Source organism: Pseudonaja textilis, chromosome Z, assembly GCF_049901715.1.
Source record: "Pseudonaja textilis isolate UNSWEBS1 chromosome Z, rPseTex1.2, whole genome shotgun sequence".
NCBI lineage: Eukaryota > Metazoa > Chordata > Lepidosauria > Squamata > Elapidae > Pseudonaja > Pseudonaja textilis.
In genome coordinates, this window is record NC_142008.1 from 107,132,372 (window position 1) to 107,149,404 (window position 17,033).

Consider the following 17,033-nt stretch of genomic DNA (forward strand, 5'->3'; position numbering starts at 1 on the left):
ACCACCGGGTTGGTTTCTGGAGTCAAACTCTCGTGGGTTGGATCCGGTTGATCAACTCTCTGGGCGCTGTTGTCCGGGTTTGGGCTGACCGGGCGACCGCTGGCGCAGACTGGTCACTGGGTGCGATGTGGCTGGGTGGCGGATGGGACGGTTCCCCTTCGACTGGAGACTCTGGATCCTTGTTTGCGAGGTTGCTGAGGCGCCTTCTGAGTTGGTCTATGTGTCTCCTCCAGGCGCGACCGTCCTCCAGCCTGACTCTATATGATCTCGGCCCGGTGGCGGCGATGACTTCGCCCGGAATCAAAGTGGGTCCCCAGCGAAATTCCTGGCGAATATCGGCTCCTGTAACATAAAATGTCTAACCCCGAAGTGGAAGCGAGGGGAGAGTCAAGGCAGTATTGTGGGTGCAGTCTATCAATACAGTCCTCAGGCGTCGGCCCATCAGAAGTTCCGCTGGGGACTTATTGGTGACTGCACAGGGGTTGAGTGCTGGCTCATCAGGAACCGTGAGAGTTTGTGGTGCCAGTCATCTCTGCCAAACCTAGCGAGGGCCTCTTTGGTGGTCCTGGCGGCCCTTTCAGCCAACCCATTACTCGCAGGGTGGAATGGGGCTGTTAAAATGTGGCGAATGCCTAGGTTGGCTGCAAAGCGGCTGAATTCTACTGATGCGAACTGTGGGCCATTATCGGAGACCAAGGAGTCGGGTAGTCCATGGGTACGAACAGGCGCGTTAACACGTTGGTGATTGCTAGTGTGGTTGTCGTGGATAGCTGCGCCACGTCTATCCACTTGGAATAGCGTCCACGACCACTAGGAACATCTTTCCATGCAGGGCCGGCCAGATCGATATGGATTCTAGACCAAGGGCGCTGGCGCTCTCCCATCTGGTAGGGGTGGCGATGGGGGAGCAGGACGGGATTCCTGGCAAATGCTGCAGGAACTTACCCAATTGACAATGTCCTCGTCTGACCCGGCCACCATACGTAGCTGCGTGCCACGCCTTCATTCTCACAATGCCGGGGTGTCCCTCGTGCAGCGCCTCCAGGACTCGGAGTGCGAGCGAGGTCGGAATGATCACTCGAGTGCCCCACAGTAGACAACCCTGCAAACTGGACAGCTCCTGCATGCGAGTCTTAAAGGGTGCGAATTTGTTATCAACATTGCCTCCCGGCCCCCTCCTCACCCAGTCGAGCACCTGGGCGGCGTTTGGTCTGCCTTGGTTTTGGCGGCGATGTCAAGGCGGTGATGGGCAGGTCCAACTGGGTGATTTCAAAAATGGCATTGACAGGAGCTGGGTCTTCAGCCGGAGCGGGTAAGGGGCAGCGACTGAGTGCGTCAGCGTGGGATAGAGTTTTGCCGGGCGGTGGATAAGTTTGTATGAGTAGGCCGCTAGAAAAGCGTCCACCGTGTCATCCGAGGGAGAGGACTTGAGGTGTCTGTTTGTCGCCGGCCAGTAGGCCCAGGAGGGTTTATGGTGGTGACCAGTTCGAAAAAGTGGCCAAAAGGAATTCGTGAAACTTTTTCACGGCTGCAACAACTGCTAGGGCTTCCTTGTCTATTTGGCTGTAATTTCGCTCCGTGGCGAGGCGTCCTGGAGAAAAAAGCGATGGGGGCCTCGGCGCCATTGGCGAGTCGGTGACTAAGGACCGCCCCAATTCCAAAGGGGATGCGTCTGCTGCCAGTACTAAAGGAAGGTTGGGGTCGAATTGGATGAGCACTGCCTCTGGCGTAAGTAGTGATTTGTGGCGTTAAACGCCTGGTCTTCTTTGTGCCCCCAGTGCCACGGTGACTTTTTGTCTAGTAATCTGTGTAGGGGTTCGGCTACTGAGGCTTTATGGGGCAAGAAGGATGCATAAAAGTTTAGGAGTCCCAAGAAAGCTTGTAGCTCCGTTTTGGAGGTTGGTGTGGGAGCTTCGTGGATCGCCCTGACCTTGGACTCCAGGGGTGAATGCCAGGCGTCAATTTTATAACCCAGAAAGTCCACCTGTCTAGTGGCAATGGCGCATTTTCTTTTTTAACTTGAGGCCATGCTGTCTGAACCTCTCTAACACTGCTCGCACTCTCTGGAAGAGTTGGGGTCTGTCCCTGGCCGAGACCAAGATGTCGTCAGTAGGGTACTACACCAGGAGGCCCTGTAAAATCCGCTCCATGAGGATTGAAAAATGCCGGGGCAACACTTCGCCAAATTGGAGGCGCTTGCATCGGAAGGCACCCCTGTGAGTGGCGATGGTCTGAAGTTCCGCTGTTTGGTTATCAACAGGGAACTGTTGATATGCTTGAGACATGTCAATTTAGCAAAAATACTGCCCGGTTGAATGTATGCAATAAATGCTGAATAGCGGGCACGGGATAGGCGCTAACTTGTAAATATTTATTGATTGTTGTCTTGTAGTCGAGCAAATTCTCAGGCTACCATCTTTTTTAGGGTGTGACAATGGGCGTCTCCCACTTGGCGAAATCTGTTGGCTCAATGACCCCTTGTTTTAGTAGTTTATCCAATTCAGCGTCTAGTTTTGGTCGAATAGCAAATGGAACTCTACGTGGTTTTAATCTGATTGGGGCTGCCTGGGGTCAACGGTGAGCGAGATGGGGGTTCCATTATAACACCCCAGCTCCTCGCTGAACACATCTGCGTAGTCAGCGAATAAGGAGTCAGTGTCTGAGGTTGAGACAGCATGGACTCCTGTTAACCCTAGGCCGAGGTGGGGAAACCAATCGAGCCCCAATAAGGTGGGTAGGTTGCCGTTAACTACCACTAGAGGTAGGTGGCCTTTAAAAGCTCTAAAACTGACAAAGAACTTGCCTCTGCCGATCACGGGAATGGCCTTCCCCTGGTAGTCCTTCAGACCGAACTGGCATCTCTGAAGCCGGGTAGTAGATAGGCTGGGGTGGAGTCTCTTGAGGGTGTTCCACGAGATTATTGAGAGCGCTGACCCTGTGTCAACCTCCATGTGGCACGGTTTACCTTCTAGGGAAACGGAGAGAGAAATTTTACTAACAGAGTGGCAAGTCGCCTGGCAAGGCGGTGCGTGCGACAGTTTAATACTTGCCTCTGTGGTCCCGAGTGCGAGGACGGGGTCTTTGTGCAGCGCTTTGGGGGCTTGGCAGACTCTCGCAATGTGCCCCCTCTTATGGCAGTTGTTGCAAGCGGCTCCTTTAAACTTGCAGGTGGCCCTTTGATGTGATCCCCACAGGCTAGGCACAGGGTGATGTGCTTGGGTGGACCGGTGTATTCTTGTTTGGCCCCTACCTGCGACCGTCTGTCATTGGTGAGGCGATGGACATCGTTCTCATCGTTGTGGCCTTCCTCCGCTTCCACCTCTTCGGAATGGACTGGGAGCGCTGCTAGCTTGGCGCTTGGGCCCTGAATTTCGGTGGCTGAGTTCGTAGCTAGCTCGGCTGCTAGGGCCTCCTCTACCGCTTGCTGCGAGGTTGAGGTCTTTCTTAGCTAGCAGTCGCCTCTGTAGGTTGAGATCCTTGACCCCACAAACCAATTGATCGAGGAGCATGTCCTCTAGGTATGTTCCAAACCCGCAGTGCAGGGCTGCTGTTCTGAGGCGGCCATATATTGGTTGATGGTCTCCTTACTTGATTGCTTCCTCATTCGGAGCGTGAACCTCCTGGCGATTTGTGAAGGTCTGGGGCGTAGTGGTTTGTGAGGATCTCAAGCAACTCCGGACCACGGGCGTTTTTAATTCTCTCGGCGCCACGAGTGCTGCAGCGGTATCGTAAGCGGTGGCTCCGCAGTAGATTAGGAAATAGGATTTTTCCGATGCTCTCCGCATCCGACAGGCCGACCGCATCGATGTAATGATTGAAAGCGGTTCTTATCGATTCCCACTTCTCTTCGTCTGGTTTAAACGCCGGGAATACTGGATTGGAACTCATGGTGCTGGAGCGGCTGGGCTACCTGCGGGAGAAATCTCTCTGGGACTACGACGCTCGTGAGTTACAAGTGATATCAGCTCTGGAGAGGTTTTTGCTACCCTCTCTTTCTCTCTCTCTGGGTTACCACGTTGGCTGCTAGCCGTTGGAGGTGTCTTGATTCGCGCCAAAAAAGTGGGCGTTAGTGACTCTCTACAGCGCTGTGCTGTGATTCCTACTGGCCGAAATTCAAATGACACCCGTTTGAATTTCGCGCCAAATGCAGAGCGGCTGCGGCTGCAGCGCTTCACTTTCCCGTAGCGAGGCTAACAAGCGGCTACAGGCGCTTCTAACTTTTGACTCAGACCGCTTTCTCTGGCTGCGGATCTGCGTTTGCTCTTTTTGATCGCTCGTTTCGCTAGCTGACCGCTCTCTCTGGCTGCGGATCAGCGTTTCCCTGTTGCCAACCGATCGCTCTCTCTGGGCTGTAGATCGGTGGCTAGTGACTCAGCGGTTGCAAGGTGCTTCTGGTAGCCATCCCATCCTCGTCGCCAGTGTTAAGTTTGAGCAATGAGAGGCTGAACCAGAGCATGAGTGCAACAGTACTTTATTTACAAATAAAGGGCTGACCGTGCTTGCCAAGCCTGGAACTGGCTCGCAGCAATCAGCAGCCAGTTGGACCCCGCAGCCTGCTTTATAGCTGGCTGCTCCCTTGGGGAAGAAACTGACCAATGGAGCTTTTGGACTTGTGCTGGAATGAGCCCATCTCTCTAGTTAGAGAGAAGTTCCCTGAAGATGGGCTCCACACAAGTCTGAAAGCTCGGAAGACAGAACCTCCAATCCCGGTGACTGGATCCTGCAATATTATCCTGGGAAACATATATTCGCCTTCATTCATGAAAATGTGTGGTCGCTGGCTAAAAACAAAGTTCCTCACCACTGCCATAAGAACAGGAGTGGGTTTCAAGAATGTTAGCAACAGGTTCTCTTCTGGGTTGCTGGGTGGGCATGGCCACAGTGGGCGTGGCCTACTTAGCCTCCTGCACCATGGTGGGGGGGCATTTTTGCCCTCCCCAGCCTCCAGAGGCTTTTCTCACACCTCTGGGAAAGTGAAAATGGGCTTCCCGGGCTCTGGAGGCTCTCTGGAATCCAGAAATGAGCCCATTTCCTGCCTTCCCAAACTTCTGGGAGGCCCATTTTTCACCCTCTCCAAGCCTCCATGCAAACCCTGCTCTTACCTGCATCCAAAACAGGCCGTGTGGGGACTCCTGGGAGGGGAGGGGTGGGCAGGGCCAACCAGGAGTGGGATTTAGGGTTTTCCGAATTGTGCAGAATCTTAGCTCAAGGTTATCCCGAAACCCTGTGAACCCCCAGCAGCCCACCCCTGTGTAAGAAGTATTTGCCCCAACTGTATATTCTAAATCCCTCTTAACTTCCATTTGTTATTTTAAAAAGGTAGGTTGTCTCTTAGGAAGATAAGGAAAGTGGTGATGTTATTCCATATCTCTTTTTTGTGCATGTTTCAGTGTGTAAATACTAAGAAATAAAAAAGAAAAAGAAAATAACCATAACGTATGAGGCAAAAATGCATTTTTGATATTAAATATATTTGTGCGTGCACTTAAATAAACACAAGTGGGAAAGTGAGTGATACCATTTTGCTTGATTTTTGTACTGCTGCAAGCATATTCCTAGTAGATATACCGACTGTGTGTTAAAAATTCCATGAAATGTATTGCAGGCTATTGAGAATACAGACCATTTTGTCACATTCATGGGCTCTGGATAAAGTATATAACTTGGCAGAGGTGAACAGCAAAGTGAAAGATCAGAGAAAAATAGTATAAACACTGACTTGAGTATGTTCTGTCTCCTGTGCAGATGAAGCAGAAGAGGTCTGAGACAACAGCTGCAGACACTTACAGCTTAGTTTAATAGCAACTTGTTTCTTTCTTGCAGAGATTCTTGTGCAAGCATGATTCCAAAGCTATTGTGACTTGTCCCATCTTTTTTTGGTAGACAAAGACTTGCAATTCTTGACTTTGACAAGAATCCTCCAGGAGAGCATCTTTGATCATCCCAAAATGCTGTTATTTAGGCAGTCTGAAATTTTCACATAAGATACTAATCCTTAATATGATTTGAGTTAATGTATTGGGCTAATTCCTTGTAGTTAGAAAAAAAAACCCTTATGAATTAGCTTTTTATGTGAGCCCAATCTATAGATGATTCAATAACTTGTAATTGAAAAAAGTGTTTTTGTGCAATGTGGGCACCTAGCAACTCAGTTACCTAAATTTGAACTTCAATATTTGACTTCAAAGAACTCATAAGAACGACCACTATCATTCACAAGAGATGGTTTCTCAATATAGTGAATATATTTTCCTTGGATATAATCAGGGATGGGGTTCAAATTTTTTAATAACCGGTTCTGTGGGCATGGCTTGGTGGTCATGTGACTGGGTAGGAGTGCTGTGTGGTCATATGATTGGGTGGGCAGGACCAACTTGACGTCACTCATGACAAGGGGTGCCTTGCCTCGCCTCGCCTCAAAGAGATACAATTTCCCTGTCTATTTATTTACTACTACTGAACATCCAAAATATACTATTTAATCCTATGCATATATGTATAAATTTATGTATAAGGCAGGCAGCAATGGTGGGTGAGCAGGCGACATGAGGAGTGACTGGATGGGGCGAGGAGGGGTGGGTGGGGAGGGGAGCCAGTGACACGATTTGCTGGTTCTCTGAACTTTGCAAAATCATAACAAATCGGTAGAATCCCACCCCTGGATATAATTCTGTGGAGTGCCTTTACTTTGCTAAAGAGTATACAGTGAACATGTATTCAAATACAAGATGATAGTACCTTTAATGTCACATAACCAAAGTCTGATAAGAGAAGGGACTAGTTAAGGGATTGGATCAGCAAAGGGCACATTCTACAACTCCTGATGATCTGGATTATGACATCAACATACAATGGCATGAATGACATATACTTCCTTAATCATATCATGACATCCAACATAATTGATACAAGTTGTCTTACTCAAGACATTTGATGTTCATGTTATAATGCACATGCCATCATTCTGGCTTCTACCTACACCTTCAAATCCTTGGAGTACTATAATGTACAGCCTTGATTTGAATCTCTTCCTAATATTTAGGCTTGCACTTTTTTTTCCTGACTTGAAGGCTGCATGTAATTTTGGAGTGGTGTGCCAGGAACCATATTTCAAAAGTAGGTGGAGCTAGGGCAAAAATTAAATTTGACTTCAAGTCATTTAAATTTAAATTAATTTAATTGAGCCTAATATAAGTACTTCTTGTGAATTTAGTAATTCTCCTTTTCCATTTTAATAGAAACTACAAATTTATGTGGCAGTCGCTGGGAGGGCTTTGTAAACCAATCCAAGAATTTAGAAACTGAACATGGTGTACAAGCTTAATACTCTGCCCCTTTGATTTAAAACATTAGAGAATAGCTTAGTCATACATGTGCTAAGTTCTACTAAATCCCAGGCATTTTTCTCAATGTAAAATTGATGAGGACCATAATCAAGCCTATTCCCTTCAAATGTTAGCCCCAAAGAGGAGCCAACTAAATAACATCATGAATTTACTTAAAGTACTGTTGATCAAATAGGGTGGCAAGATCATCTGGATCCATAGGCTGAAGATATCTGCTCCTTGCAATTCACCAGACTTCCATATTGTTTTAAATATAGTGTCATTTAAATAATGCTATGCAACCGAAATAACCAGTTTAACAACAAATTCAGTTCCCAAGGTCAATTTTTAAGTCGAATTTATATGTAAGCCAAAATAATATTATTGCATTATACTGTATAAGTAGTATCCTATAATGAACTTGACCAATGTGTGTTTAACTCAAATTTTGCTATAATAGGCTCCGTTTTTAACTATGAGCTGTCTTTAAACTGGGGTGTTCTTAACCCAGGGTTTTGCTGTACACTTGAAAGGAATTTTTCAGACAAGTTTTTAAAATTTAAAAATGCATGCATGCATGCTATAACTCAATCAGCAATGGGGCAGAAGAGGGTTAGTTTTTATATAGAAATGGAATTATAAATATAGAATTTATTTGGATTATACTACAGCTAGTCCTCAACTTACAAATATAATGGAGCCTACCCAATTCCATTCATAACTCAAAAATTATTGGGAGTGAATTTCGTATCTTGAATGCAATCACTCCCTGCTTTTTCCTATGCATTTGCTAATCGAATGCAAAACTCCTTAGTTACGTGTACATGAAATAGCTTGGGATGTGGAAGGCAATGGGGAGAGGGGGCTAGTAGAACAGGCCACCTGCTTCAGGCCACCCAAGCACACCCCTGACCCACAAATACCTCATGCTCCCCACAATTGCTTCCCTCCATCAACCTGCTGCGCTGGGACACTTACTTTGTGAAGATCTGTTTCCACTCCAGTGTCTCTGTTTCTTTGCCTGCTCCTGGCCAGCATCGAGAGCAAAGGGAGAGCTTAATAAGTGCTGCTTCTCTGATTACTGATCCTGCCTGCCACTTCTGAAGCAGCGGACAGCCTCAGTGAGTCTCCTCCAAAGGCTTCTAGGCTTCATGCAGAAAAACTTTGGCATGAAGTGAGGCTCTGGGGCAGCAAACTTGCATTGCTCCAAGCCCCTTATGAGTGCGCAACCACTTTTTCCTAAGAGACAGGAACCTTCCAGGTGCCCTGGTCCTATGGGATATCAGGCACCCATTTTCTGCAATAGCGGATGGATGCCTGAACTTGCACGAGACCATGAACCCCAGAAGTTTCCAGTCTTTGTCTGGACAAAAAGTGTTTGAGTGACTCAGGGGGAGGGTAGGAAACAGAATGAAAAACTCTATTTTCAAGCAAAGTGCTCAGTTTCAAACTGCCCTAGGGTCACTCAAAGACTTGTTGCTGTGATGGAGACTGCAAACTTCATCTGCATGTACATGGGGCACTTGAAAACAGAGCTTCTCTTCAGCATAGGCCTTGAGGAAAGGCCTTTCCTGGTGAAAATGGAGCTCTGGAGTGGCGCCTGCTCCCTCCGGGGGCTCCATTCTCAGCAGCAAAGGGTTTTTGCAAAGATGGCATAAGCTTTGCAAATGGAGGGAAAGCTTTGATGTTTCAGACCTTCCCTCCATTTGCAAAGCCTTTTGCTGCAGTTCTCATCCAGGCCTCTATTTGCAGAGAACACAGGCCTAAAGTACTTTGAGATCATGCAAGATCAACACTGTGACTACAGATCTAGCATGATCTTTTAGTCCTCCTTTCTCTGCGTACTCGCTGAAGGCCAAGAAAGCAAAGGCTCTTTAAATATTTGCAAGGTGGGTATCTACAGGCCTAGTGTCTATGGAAACCTGGCACAGAAGGAGGGGGGGAATAGGCAGGGCAAACATTGCAGAGCCTCTGCAGTCATTCGTAAGAGTGAACAACTGCTCTGGTGCTGCAACATCTGTAATTTTGGGACTTGTTTGTAAACATTAGGGGGCACTTATCACATAACTTCGAAAGTTCGCTAAGGGAATGTTCATAATCCGGTGATTACCTGTATACTCATATGATGAGCCATGATGTGCAAATACCAGAATCCAGTCAAATGCAAAGCAGTTCTAAAACCCTAATTAAATTTGATTGAAAAACTAATGCAGATGAGTGAAAATGAAAACTAGAATCTTGCAAACTACAGAATGTAATTCCCTAGCACTGTGGCACCCAAGCCAAGGTCCTTGTCCAATAGGGAAAGGATGAGTGATATTCCCTGCCAATATGGTCCTGGTGTAAGAGATCATTGGATATCAGTGTAGGCATCTAGAGGAGGGCAGGGGAGTGAAATGATATGTGTCTCATGAAGTTACCACTTTCATATATCCTAAATTCTACTAAAACTCTTAAGTCTATAACTTTTAAATGGGTGAAATGATGCATCATAGAACATTTTTTTCCCAGTCACAATACCTCAAATGGGCTAACTTACAGAATGCACCCATCATTTTCCAGCACAAATAACAATTTAAGATGATGCAGAGAAGTCAGGACTAACGTTTGCAAATTCCAATTTCATTTTATGATGTATAGATTATTCCTTATATAGAGGGTCAGCACAGTGGCTCAGTGGTTAAGACACTAGGTTTGTTGGCTAGAAAGCCAGCAGCTCAGGTTAGATACCTGAACTCCATATAATGGGATGTTCCTTGCCCCAGTTTATGCCAACCTAGCAGTTCGAAAGCATGTAAATACGAGTAGATAAATAAACTTTGGTGGGAAGGTAACAATTCCATGATGTCATGCTGGCCATATCACCCAAGAAATGTCTTCAGACAGCTCTGGCTCAATGGCCTTGGAACAGAAATGAGCACCACCCTCTATAGTTTTACAGAGTAAAATTCCATTTTTTTTAAACCTTATATAGAACTGGGGATTCTTCAAATGTTCTTGGACACCAGCTTCCATTACTGGCTACTCTGGCTAGAGTTTAGAAACTGGATTTCCATAACATCTCATGTTCCTCATTCTTCTACTTGACCCTTTAAGATAATCATTGTATTAATTGTTTGTAGTGTTGAGGGTCTATAGAAATAGAAAAGTAGAGTACAAATTGAATAATTAAAAACTACGTAACCAAGTCTCTGAGAATATATTCCATTGTTTTGACAAGTTTTTTTCTTCTTCCTCCAGAGAATATGGGGTGGCTCAGTGGTTCAGCACTTAAAACATTGGGCTTGTCAGCTGGAAAGCTGCCTGCCCAGGTTCAAGACCTGAGTTCCATGTGACGGGGTGAGCCCCCATCCTTGCCTCCGCTCTTGCCAACCAACAGTTCAAAAGCTTGAAAACGTGAGAAGATAAATAGGTACCATTTTGAGCATCACCCTCTATAGTTGGTAATGATTATTGGACCAAGCTTTGCAAGAACTCCTTTACACTGGATATATAAATTGCAAGAGCCCTGAGACAACAATAGCACGCTTATATATCGCTTCCTAGTGCTTTACAGCACTCTCTAAGAGATGTGCTTGTTTCCTACTATCATTTTTCCAAAAAGTATGTCCCTTGCATTTGACCATTTCTTTGTGAATTTCCTGAAAGACAATGGTGAGTTGGAAAAACAATGAATGGAGAAGAAAATGGAACCTGCAGCAGGCATTGATGGAGATCAAGTTATAATAATTATCACTAGACAGAAATATAGTTCCCTACTTCAGGGGGCTTTTAAATAAAGACTGAAATAGAAAAAGATTGGTTGTAAGATTTTAAGCCACATAACTTAATTGGAATTCCTCTGGAGAAGCCTTACTTCATTTATAGTAGTCCTCAACTTACAATTATTTATTTAGCAACCATTTAAAGTTATGACAGTGTTGAAAAAAGTGACTTACAACCTCTCCTCATGCTTACGACTATTACAGCATTGACAGAAGACTGTCTCAGCATCCTTGCAGTCACATGATTGTGATCTGGGCACCTGGCACCTTCATGACAGTTTCAATGTTGGGAGTCACATGATCACTTTTGGCGATCTTCCCAGATGACTTCTAACAAAGTCGATGGGGAAGCTGGCAGGGAAGGGCACAAATGGCATTAGTATAATATCTTATTCAAAAAAAAGGAGGGGGGAGTGTAAAATTGGGTGTTGTCACATGATACCTTAACAATCGTACTGCTTAATGACAGATTTTTCAGTCTGTTGTATTGTTGTAAATTGAGCACAACCATTATTTCTAAAAAAAATTTATAGGCATCTACTTGGAAAAACTTGGAGTCAGAACATTAAACAAAAATGAAATTTTGCCTCTTCCAAGTCTTAATGCAAAACTCATGGTACTACACTGTTTACTCAGATGGATGTGTATATAGATGGATCTATTTCCAATAATGTTTTATTTTGGGTTGCCAACTATGTGATATTGGCTATAGATCAGTCGTTACCAACCAGTGGGCCACGAGAAAATTTTGGTGGGCCGCAGAGAAATCTCACCCCCAGAGCACCCCCCCATGGCAATTAATCCAGGCTGAGCAGAAACACAAGTCTGCGCCACCCATATGGCCTCCCCGCCCACTCACTCCTTACCTGGTAAACTTGCCTGCTAAATTGCTATTTTTCCTTTTTCCAACCATCATCTGTTCTGCTGTGCTGGGAGATTTAGATTAGCTAGGAAGCAGGAAATGACTGGATTTCTTGCTTTCTAGCTAGTCTCTAGAATCTTCGGCTCTGCTTTTAAGTGTACAGCTGAACCTCCCTTAGAACTGAAGGTTTGCTTGCAAGCAAATTCAGTGCAGACTCACGGCAAGCAAATTTGAGAGACTGAGCTAGCCGATGGCAGATGGATAGATCACTGAATGATTCTGTGAGCAACTCAATCTGCCTGCTTTGCCTGATTTTGGGTAAAAGTTGCTCTTTTTTATAAAAAAAATCAATATTTACATACATGATGTGGGGTGAGTTAATTTGTGAGTTTGCAAGCAAATTTTATGTGACAGACTGAGCTAGCCAATGGCAGATAGATAGATTTCTGAATAAATCTGTGATTCTGTGAGCAACTCAATCTGCCTGCCTGCTTTGCCCGATTTTGGGTAAAAGTTGCTCTTTTTTATAAAAAAATTCAATATCTATATAAATATTTATAATATTTACATACAAGCCACGCCCAGCCAGTCACATGACCACTAAGCCACACCCACAATTTAGGCCACACCCACAGAACCAGTTAGTGGTCCCTGAGATCTAAAATTATAAGTTTGGTGGTCCCTGAGGTCCAAAAGGTTGGCGACCCCTGCTATAGATGGTAATAAAGCAGCTATCAATGACATGTTTAACTACGGTACAAACACATCTTGGCAACCTTTTTTTCTGGAATATATTGACTCCATGAAAAAAAATGTGTTCATGTTGTTCACCTTAGCTTTACAGGGTTTAAATCAGTATTTTCCTTTTCTAAGGACAACTGAGCTATTGCCTTGTGTTACAAACAAGACAGTAGACATGGGGAAGAATTTATAATAAGGTAAGAAAATTTCATACCAGTCTAATTTTCTGTCGACTCAAAGAGAAATGGATACTTTCCCCCAGAAGTGAGGAAATGTCCTTAGAGACATTTTGTATCTTAAATTTTTTTTTCAAAAAGAAGTTTGTCATATGCAACGTTTCCTATCAAATTACTGCAGATATGAGTGAAAGCAGATCTGTTAGATTTCTTATTTATATTGGTCCCTTTAAAAACTAGCATTGGTAGTGAAACAGCAGCAGCTTTCATTCTTTCTCTCCATTCCTGAACTGGTTTCTATCCGACATTGTGCTGACATGTGTACATTTGTAGGCAGATAAAAAGAACATGATGTATCATAGGATTTTCTGGTGGTCTCCCATCCATATACAAAGAATAGGATGTATAATGGGATTTTCTGGTGATCTTCTCTCTGCTTTGCTAGGTGTTGCCACATCTTGTGACACAGAAGCATAAGCCTCATATTTCAGTCTTAGCTTCATGCATGAAGGTCAAGGATGCTACTGTATTGGCAGGAAGGCTGGCAAGCAATATCTCAGTCTATGCATTTTGTGAAAAGGAAGCTAGGAAAAAGGCATTTGTACATTATAGCAGTGTCTTTCTCTACAGTACTGCTTGGATCCTGGTTTGACCACATTACAGGTTGGATGGAATAGAAAGGAAAACTTAGTATTTTTTTCATAACCTATGACGAAAGGAAGTTGGTTATTACTGTGGGCAATACCTTTTTTGATGATTTTTAAAAAGAGCAAGTAGTATTTTTAAGCAAAGGTAATACTTTGACTACCAGACTGGGAACCCTGGTTAAAAAAAAATAGGGGGTTGAAAGCAAAAAAAAAGAGTGCATTTAATATTTAACTTACTGTTAAATTTAAATACAATTTAAATTTAGTGTCTATAGCTTTACAGTTAACAATCTTTATAATTTCTCATATCTCTAAGAGTTGTAATGAAATATTTAGGATCACAATTAAGGTTTTTGGATGGAAAAGGGTAAATATTTGGCTCTGGGCTTTAGAGTCTGATATGATAATTTCCCAGTGAAAATTATGAAGAAGGTATGATTATATAAACCTACTGAATTGATTGAAGAACTGGAGAAGAAACATGAACAGAAACATGTCAGGCTAGCAACCAATAAATTTATATGTTATCCTGCAGTTACCGGTACCAAACCACAGTGCCAGAGGCAGAGCTGCAATGTAGTTAGAAATGGTGAAAAATATTTGTAGCTTAGGTTTTGATGCAATGTAGTATAACAATTAAGCAGCAAACTATTCAGGTGTGACTGGGATATGGTAGTGCGGTGCATGAATTTTGTGTATGAATATTTGGAGTAGATAGCCAAGTATTTTTCAGTTCTTTGGGACTCTGTCTTTTCATTGGCTATACCCAGCTGACAGAATGGGAAATTTGAGACCTATGATTTATCTATCCTGTTCTGGTATCACAATGCATCAGATTTAGGGAGAAGGAGAGCAGAGACAGGACATACTACCATTGGAGAACCTTCATCGTGTTGGGAGAGAAATATCATTCAAAAATATTTCTCTTTATGAATGCCAAACTAAATAATGGAGCTCAGATTAGCTGATATAACTGCAACCATCAAGGTCTAGGTGGGGAACAGCAGTGTAACAGGTGGTAATAACCCAGCAAAACAAATCAAGTGAGGAGTTTCAGACTGCTTGGGCACTGTCTAATGTTAAACAAAATGTCCAAGTAAAAGCTCTGACTCCCTACATAACATAACAGACAAGTTCACACTCCCTCCTCCTGTTTTGATTTCTGACTTTCCACCTTTGGACAGTTCAGTTTCCCTTTAATTTGAAGCATCCAAAGAATTTCATTGGTATCCTCAAATTTTGCAGTGGTGGTTTTGCACAATATATTGTATTTATTTGCACGAAAGCTGTCAGGTAAGTGCTTTCTTCTGGTTTAGAAGCTCAACTTTTGGATCAGTTTTAGACTGTTTACATAATAATCCAGGGTTAACTGAATGCTGGTTTACTGGCTTAACTCATTGCTTAGATTCCCTTAATATATTGAACCATAAATTAAGTATACAGGCTGGATTTATACAACATACTAAATCACAAACTAACCAATCAGATTTAGTCTTGTATGTGGTGCAAATCAAATTTTAGCATACAACTTAATTTCTGGAGATGCACATGGAGGTTAGACTCCCTCACAAGAAGGCAGACTGTTTTGTCCTGTTTTGTTGCCAAGGAGACTAGGGGGACATCTCCATATAGCCACCACAAGTGTAACTCACTCTGAAGGACCTCTATAAAGAGATTCAGATTTCTATGGATCAAGAACATTTTCATTTAATTCCACTGTATGCACATACATTTTGCTGTCTTCAATCTTATTTTTCAGGTATTTGTGGAGACTAGAACTCTCATTTTACTGTGGCATAGTCTGAATCTTTTGACAACATTTACCAGAAAAAGATGCAGAGTCTAGAAGAAAACTTCCCCTGGGAGTAAGTTAGAATGGAAAGCAATTCTGGAAGAAATCTTGATTCTTGAACTTAAACATGTGGAGCTTATCTCTTACAAGATGTTTTCTCTAATCCTGATGGCTTGTTGCTGTTATAGTGACTCAGAAAAGTAAGGAAAAGCAGTTTAAATATGTTCAGAGGAATAGGTCATTTAGGAAACTGGATGTGAGGGACACAAGGATGCATATGACATATCTGTGCAAAGGCATTTAGTACAGGAACCTTGGGGGGCTAAACAAAGTGTAGGACAGTTGATATAGGTACTTCTCAATTTATACCCATTCATTTAATGACTATTAAAAGTTACAATAACACTGAAAAAGTAACTTACCTTAAAAACCATCTTGCCTAGCAGCGGAAATTCTGGTTCCATTTGTGGTCGTAAGTCAAGGACTATCTGTACCTGGCTAGATTTCCAATTTATAGTCTACCCTGGATTCCACTGCAAGGAAAAAAAAATGGATCTAGTTCTTTTTTTCCTTTCAAAACAAATGTTATTAAAGTAAGTGGTGAATAACAAGTGGGAATATGAGTACAGCCAACATCCAAAGTGCAGAATAAGCAGAATTAACTTATCCTCTTGGATGGGAAGACAAGCAAAAAAAGAAAAGAAAAAGAAAAACCCCACAACAACATTAACAAAATTTTTAGTGTGCTATAACCCATCATGACAGTAATCATATTTAGGCCCTGGCAATGTGATTTTCATGTACCCTGTTATTCATATTGTTTTGCAGAAACAGATTCTTCTGTATTCCTTAAGATTAAACTAAGGGAAGAATGGATGTAAGCGGCACCAGTCTAAGGGGATGAAGGTGACAGGGAACTGAGCAGCAGGGAAGCAACGTTTAAAAGGGGAACCAAGGAAAAACCTCAGTGCAGAGCCTACATAGAGAAGAGGCTACATGACACTGGCAGGAAATGAGTGGGCAGGCAAGAGGGGGATGTAGGAAGGGGGAAGGGGAGGCTAGGAGGCCCAACTGGGTTGGCAGAAAGCTGTCTTTACCTCACAGTCTGCTTTTCTTGCCTATAGGATTCTAATAAAAAAAAAAATACTCCTTAAACTTATTTGTTCTTCTAGCTGAAAGTCTGGAAGCTGATGAAAGCAAAGTCATTTGACTTTCTCTGCAACTGCCAGCTTCTCGGATCTAAAAATCCTTATTCTACCCTGTCCTTCTTTCATTTCGGGCTTAGCCCAGCTGGAACCAAATCGGCTGGAAAGTTTAGTTAGTTTGCTTTATATATATATTTTTTCCTGGAATCCAAACAGACACTAAAAGAAAAATCTTGAAAAAAGTACCCCTTTCCTCCTATTGACATATACTGAAACAATGCTGGTCTGTATTAGAATGTCTGTGTGTGGCCCAGCAGTTAATTACTAGAAATTGGAGAACAAAAGTTAATTTAGAATTTGTACCATTTATCCCATAGTTATGTTGGTTAGTTGTGATTCTGCATTGGCAAACACAGAAAGTTTAAAAAGATTAAAAACTGTGGCAGAAGTTAATTTACTTTATTGGATAACAGTAAACAACACCTGGAAGCCAATTTTGGACATTTACCTCTTTTTCCCCCTCCAATGCTTCTGTACTTGTTATACCTTTTCTAAACCACATTCCATGTTCAGAGAAAGTA

At 43.3% G+C, this 17,033-nt stretch overlaps 1 long non-coding RNA gene across 1 annotated transcript in view; it reads left to right on the top strand.

Annotated features, from left to right (window-relative positions):
• Nucleotides 1-15,302, top strand: part of LOC148124222 (uncharacterized) — a 32,528-nt gene extending 17,226 nt beyond the window's left edge. The window contains exons 2-3 of the long non-coding RNA XR_015739904.1: nt 10,566-10,737; nt 15,275-15,302. This is a non-coding gene — a long non-coding RNA (uncharacterized LOC148124222). The remainder of the gene's footprint in view (nt 1-10,565; nt 10,738-15,274) is intronic.
• Nucleotides 15,303-17,033: the final 1,731 nt, after the last annotated feature.